A 7,585-nucleotide genomic window follows, 5' to 3' on the forward strand; every position below is an offset into this window, starting at 1 on the left:
CAACTCCAAATTATACCAAACTTTAAATCTAGCCTATATAAAATATAACTAACCAAAACCCACTAACCTCAAGTCAAAATCATAAACTAAAATTTACACCCAAAAGCCCCAAAATCAAGAACAAAGAGAACACCAAATCTTACCAAACTAACTCCAAATCACACAAAACTTCAAAACTAGCTTATCTACTAAGTTTCTAACAAAACCCCATCAAACTACCAACCAAAACATCAACTAAATCATTGAACCCACTAATAATATTGAGAATTAAAAGGGGCTCAAGCTAAATACTAAAAATGTAAGTTTAAAACATATAATAAAGGCTCTTTCAACCCACAAGTGGTTGGCATAAATGCCACTTTATCCACTTGTTGAAAGCAAAGTTGGTCATAGCCATAAATTTCAAAAAGGTAAGAATGCAAGAGATAAAGAAACCAAACTTGAACTTATATATATGAAAGTGTTTACAATATTTGAGAGATTACAAGTTGAAAGGGAAAGCTATTCTAGATGTAAAAGATGATGAAGGAGGCTACTAACAAATAGGTAAAAACTAGGGTAAACTAAGTTGGGAGCTAATGAGAGAAAAGGGTGTTTATATAGGCCTAGATTAGGGTTTTAGGGGTAGAAGGGTCTTTGTGTCTTGATTTTCTTTTCCTTCTTTCTTCTTCTTCTTTTTCTTTTTTTTTTCTTCCTCTTTTTCCCTTCTTGCACCTTTTTGTTCCTTTTCTCTTGAATTCTCGATTTCTCTAAAAATTCCTGAAAACAAAACAATTAACTAATAAAAATACGAAAACAAGCAATAAATAGGTATCTAAATGATGCAAAAATATCGACTTATCAAACTTCCCCATACCTAAATTTTGCTCGTCCTCGAGTAAAAATCAAAATAAAAGAAAATAAACTAAGAAAACTAAATGCAAGTCCTAGGCTCCTTTTCGTAGGCGTGACGGGTGATTTTAGGTTCACCAACCCGTTAAACTCGTAGACGATCTCTACGAGAGGTGTTTTGTCTCCTAAGGGTTTACAGAAGATATACCCATAAAATCTGTGAGACATTCTAGTAAGTGTCTACTCGACTCTACTCTAATTTCGCCGGTATTAACAAAAAGCGTTTTTAAGGAAAATACGACTCAAAGACTCTTTTACTAATAATCAAGATCCAGTTGCCTCTAATCTACTTGAATCGACACAAAAATTTACTAGAAATCCAAGGAGTGTAAGTAATTTAAGGCCTTTGATGGATCCTAATTGTGTAAGAACATTTTCTCTTTTTCAACCAATTTTGAACTGACCCAATCTCTATCGAAACAAATATCTAGCCAAACTTCACAAACTCTTATTCTTCCTCTTTTTTTTCTTTTTTTTCTTTTTTTTTGCATTGACTTTATTTTGTCCGTTTTCTTAGGCAAAGAATGTTACCCATGTAGCGAGCTTTGGGTCAGTGACTCCCAAACCAAACGGTCTTAGGGCACTAGGTTTTGAAATCCCCCTACGGACTTAATTGCTTGAGTAACAAAGGCCACAAAACGAGACTAGCCAATCTACTTTTGCCCATTTATCTAAAGATTTTATCTATAAAGAACAATGGGTATTGAAGTAGTTATTCCTTTTCTTTTTCAATCTTTTTTTCTTTTTCTTTTTTCTTTTTTTTTATTCGCAAAGGTTCGATTTGACATTGTTTCAACATGTGGGTTCTCTCTCAGGTATCGAATAATATCACTAGACAATCTCTCCATCAAAGGTCTTGTGCAAATGTGTGTGCCATCTTGGAATTACGAGTACAAATCGGTCGATACAAGCTTCAAAAAGACAACCTTACTCAACTACGTTCAAATTATCTAAAAGACACTACATATATATACTTTTTTTAAAACAAGCTAACACCAACTACTCCTAAAGTTCAAGTGAGGGAAAGACAACTTAGCTAAAACATCTCTATTTTTGGATTTTTCTAAATTTTCATTTTTTTAGGGTTTTTTCATTTTTTTTTAGAATTACACTAAAGCCCTCCCCATACCTAAATCATGCATTGTCCTCAATGTATGCAAAAGATAGAATTGAAATAAGAGAGTAAAGAGAAAAATACCTGAAATGGATATGAAGGGGATTTTTATTAACGAAAGAAACAACTTACATGATTAAGGGTCGATGAGGTGGATGACCTCTTCCTCCGAATCAAAAGGCAATTCTAAAAATGGGTTAAGACGTTGACCATTAACTTTAAAAATATTACCATTTTTAGGATCCTGAATTTCAATAGCACCATGAGGAAAAACAACTTGAACAACATAAGGACCATCCCATCTAGAACGCAACTTACCGGGAAACAAATGAAGCCTAGAATTGTATAGAAGAACTTTTTGGCCGGGAGAAAAGGATTTTCTCAATATGGTTTTATCATGGACGGCCTTGGTTCTCTCTTTGTAAATTTTAGCATTTTCGTAGGCATCATTTCTAAGTTCGTCTAACTCGGTCAATTGCAACTTCCGAGGACTACCGGCGGTGGGTAAGTCGAAGTTCAATTCTCTAATGGCCCACATGGCCCTATGCTCTAGCTCAACCGGCAAATGGCAAGCTTTACCATACACGAGTCTATAAGGAGACATTCCTAAGACGGTCTTAAAGGCGGTCCGCTAGGCCCATAAGGCATCTATCAACTTGGTTGACCAATCCTTCCTATTCGAGTTGACCGGCTTTTCTAAGATTTGCTTAATTTGCCGGTTTGAAACCTCTACTTGGCCACTAGTTTGAGGATGATAAGGGGTAGAAAGCCTATGAGTGATGGAGTACTTCTTAAGAAGAGACTCGAATTGACGATTCTTATAATGCCTCCCTTGGTCACTAATGATAGCCCTAGGTGTACCAAATCGAGAAAAGATATTCTCTTTAAGGAATCTAAGGACAACTTTGTTGTCATTGGACCGGGTTGGGATAGCTTCCACCCACTTAGAAACATAATCTACTGCTAGAAGGATGTAAAGGTGACCAAATGAACTAGGAAAGGGACCCATGAAATCTATGCCCCACACATCAAAGACCTCTATAACAAGGATTGGGCTCATAGGCATCATGTTTCTCCTGGTGATTCTTCCTAAATGTTGACACCTACTACATACGGAACAATACTCGGCGGCATCCTTAAACAAACTAGGCCAATAAAAACCGCATTGGAGGATTTTAGCGGCGGTCTTTTTCGCACTAAAATGACCTCCACATGCTTGATCGTGACAAAACGAGATGATGCTATGAAACTCACTATTTGGGACACACCTCCTAATGATTTGATCTGGACAATGCTTAAAGAGATACGGGTCATCCCAAAAGAAATGTTTCACTTGAGAAAAGAACTTGGCTTTATCATTCTTGGACCATATCGAGGGAATGTCACTGGTTGCTAAGTAATTGACTATGTCAGCGAACCAAGGTAGAGTGGAAATTGAGAGAAGGTGTTCATCGGGAAATGACTCGCTTAAGGGCAAGTCGTTAGTGGATTCCACCACTAATCGAGAGAGATGATCGGCGACGACATTCTCACAACCTTTCTTATCCCTAATCTCTAAGTCAAACTCTTGGAGCAACAAAATCCATCTAATTAAGCGGGCTTTGGAGTCTTTTTTAGAGAAAAGGTACTTAAGAGCGGCATGGTCGGTGTAAACAATGATTTTGGACCCGATAAGATAAGAGCGAAATTTTTCTAAGGCAAAGACTACGGCTAGAAGCTACTTCTCGGTGGTAGAGTAATTGAGTTTGGTATCATTTAAGGTCTTACTAGCGTAGTAAATGACATGAGGCCTCTTATCTATTCGTTGTCCTAAAACCGCTCCTATGGCATAATCGGATGCGTCACACATAAGCTCAAAAGGTTGACTCCAATCGAGAGACTTCATGATCGGGGCCGAAGTCAATTCTCTCTTAAGGTCTTCGAAGGAATGAACTCATGATAAGTGGATTTTATATCCACTTGGAAGCCTTCGTTTTGGCTTAAATAGATGGAATGGCCTCAAGCTTTTGATATTTTTGATATGTTTTAGTGTGGTGTTGTGTAGGTTTCTTGGAAGGAGAACGAAGAGGGGAATCATAGCTTTAATTGAAAAAAAACGGCGAAGCAATCGGATGCACGAGGAGAAAGTTACGGACGTGAAAAGGTTGGGTGTCAGGGCTGCTGATTTGGCGCGCCCGCCCCAATTTTGGCGCGGCCGCCCCGTTGGCGCGCCCGCCCCAACTCTGGCGCGGCCGCCCAGGACCTGAGCGGGAATTTTGGCCCGATTTGCCCGTTTTTGATCTGTTTAAAGGCCCGTTTGCTGGGAAACTTAAAGGAGGACTTGGGGGACTTAAAAGATTAACCTAGAAACATTCTAAGGAGCACGTGACGGCTACGAAGAAGATCAAGATCAATTTCATACTTTTCACTTTTGTAATTTCTTCGAAGTAGGCGTAACTTTGGATGCTCGTTTCGGATTTGTTTCTTAACTATTGTTCTAGTACTTTGATATGGTTTTTCCTATTCAGTACCATGTTTACATTCGAACCCATGATGATGAGAAGTTCAATCATGAACTAATCATTGTCATGGGATTTTAGCGGATTTATCGATGAATTTCAGTAGTTAATTTGCCTTGTTCATATGTGATGGTTTGATTTCCTCGTATTGGTTGTGCTTATTCGTCTTGGATGCGTAGCTAACATCTAAGATTGCTTGTTAATCTTTATTGAAGCGACAGTGAATATATTGATTTAGAACTTGCCATGCGAGCATAGGTTTCGTGTTAGATAACATGACTTGTGATGTGATTTTACCCATCTTGCATCGCCCTATGTAATCTTGATAGATAACTTGCTCTTCAACCGTTATGTTTTCAAATTCTATAGACATATAGGGTCTAAGCATAATTGGTGTCTGTTTACCTTCTATCTTCATTGTGGATGTGTAGCAGTATGATGCACGTATAACGACAGTTAGCGTGTATCAGTCTCGTGTTATCTGATTAGTTATCAACCATTACAATCGAATAAAGGTAGAACTCTGAATGAAGTTGTTAATGAAGCTAGAATCCCATGTTTATTCTCATTAGTAAATCATTATTCTCTTAGTTGATAATTCTTAGTTTCATAATTCAATTAGGATTAGTTAAGTAGAAAACCAAAACCCAATTTGATATTTATCTAAGCATTGAATAATAATCATACATTGGTGCATAAGTGCATATTTCTGAATACACCAGTCTCTGTGGGAACGAACTTGAATTATATTCTATATTACTTGTGACCACGTACACTTGCGTGATTTTGTGCGAACAACACACTCACTTGTGAACTCGAATTTGACATCCTTAGCTAGAAGGTTGGTCAAAGGTCGGGCCTTTTTGCTAAAATCTTGGATGAATCTACGATAAAATCCCGCATGTCCAAGGAAAGAATGAATTTCCTTAACGGACTTGGGAGGAGGGAGATTAGCTATTAGGTCGACCTTAGCCTTGTCTACTTCGATCCCTTTTTCAGAAATTTTATGTCCTAGAACGATTCCCTCCTTAACCATGAAATGACATTTCTCCCAATTTAACACTAGATCCGTCTCCTCACATCTTTTCAACACTCGATCTAGATTGTTAAGGCATTGGTGAAAAGATGGACCAAAGATGAAAAAGTCATCTATGAAGACTTCTAGAAAGTCACCTATCATTTCCGAGAAGATGCTAGTCATGCACCTTTGGAACGTGGATGGGCCCGTGGTTAGGCCGAAAGCTAAACGTCTATACGCGAAGGTTCCAAAAGGGCACGTGAAGGTGGTCTTTTCTTGGTCTTCGGGAGCAATTGGGATTTGAAAATATCCCGAATAACCATTTAAAAAGCAATAGAAAGCATGACCCGCTAACCTCTCTAGCATTTGATCGATAAAAGGCAAAGGAAAATGATCTTTCCTAGTGACGGAATTGAGCTTCCTAAAATCTATGCACATTCTCCAACCGGATTGAACACGGGTTGGAACTTGCTCATTGTTTTCATTGGTCACCAAAGTAATGCCCGACTTTTTAGGCACTACATGAACGAGACTCACCCACTTACTATCGGAAATGGGATAAATGATCCCATTGTCTAAGCACTTAAGAATCTCTTTCTTAACTACCTCCATCATGGGAGGATTCAACCTCCTTTGAGGTTCTCTCACGGGCTTTGCATCTTCTACCAAATGAATCCTATGTTGGACAATCGCCGGGCTAATTCCTTTAATGTCCGAGATGCTCCACCCTATCGCTCCCTTATGCTTTCTAAGGATTCCTAAAAGTTCTTCCTCTTGTGACGTAGTCAAACTAGAGGCAATGATGATGGGGTAGGATTCGTTAGGGCCTAGAAAAGCATACTTAAGAGTGTCGGGAAGAGGTTTGAGTTCTAACTCCGGCGGTTGTGACTCAACGGTTTTCTTTGGTAAAGGCAAATGCTCGGGTTCAACATCACGCTCTTGACTCGTTGTAGGAATGGTGGATTCTAACATTTGGTTGACCTCATGTGTGTAGTCGGAAACATCCCAATCCTCTCCAAAATGTTTTAAGCAAAATTCAAGGGCATCCTTAGGATTCATGAGATCTTGATCAACTATTTCATCAATTAGGTTGACATCCATAGGTTGATCATAGAAATCATCGGATTGTTTCTCCACATGAAAAATGTTGAGGTCGATTGTCATGTTGCCAAATGTTAGCTTCATTAATCCATTCCTACAATTAATCAACGCGTTGGATGTAGCTAAAAAAGGTCGTCCTAGGATGATGGGAATTTGATTCTACGGATTCTTAACCGGCTCGGTCTCTAAGACGACAAAATCTACGGGAAAAACGAAGTCATCTACTTTAATTAGCACGTCCTCGATCATTCCCTTAGGAATTTTCACGGATCGATCGGCTAATTGAAGTGTGATATTGGTTTGTCGGAGCTCCCCTAAACCTAAAGCTTGGTAGACAGAATATGGCAGAAGATTAACACTAGCCCCTAAATCAAGTAACGCCTTATCCACAAAAGTTTCTCCTATGACACATGAAATTGTAGGACAACCGGGGTCCTTGTATTTCACGGGAATTTGGTTTGAGAGAATCGAACTAATGTTAGATGTAAGGAAAGCTTTCTTAGGAACATGGTTGGTTCTCTTATGGGTACATAACTCCTTAAGACACTTAGCATATGACGGAATTTGTTGAATTGCATCTAAAAGGGGTATGTTGACCTTGACTTGCTTAAACACTTCCAAAATCTTCTCCATTTGAGCTGATTGCTTAGGTGAAATAAGTCTTTGTGGGTACGGGACTCTCGGTTTATAGACTACTTCACTTTGCAACTCGGAATTCGGGTTTGGGTCACTCGACTCCTCACGGGCTTTCGAACTCTCGGGTTTGTCATGATTAATGGTAGTAATGGGTGGACTTGGATTAGAAGTCGAATCCCCTTTCTTACCAAGGTTCTCACCAACTTGGGTATCAACTTGTTTACCCGACCTAAGAGAAATAACCGCATGCACATTATCCGGGGGTCTTTGATTAAGAGGAAATTTCAGGTTCACCTCGGGTTGGCTCGGGAACTTGTTCTTTTCTCG

General features: G+C 39.0%; 1 pseudogene; it reads right to left on the bottom strand.

The window, feature by feature from the left end:
- Positions 1-2,141: 2,141 nt before the first annotated feature.
- Positions 2,142-7,255, bottom strand: LOC135151425 (uncharacterized; annotated as a pseudogene).
- Between the last annotated feature and the right edge of the window lie 330 nt (positions 7,256-7,585).

This window comes from Daucus carota, chromosome 3, assembly GCF_001625215.2.
Source record: "Daucus carota subsp. sativus chromosome 3, DH1 v3.0, whole genome shotgun sequence".
NCBI classification, from domain to species: domain Eukaryota; kingdom Viridiplantae; phylum Streptophyta; class Magnoliopsida; order Apiales; family Apiaceae; genus Daucus; species Daucus carota.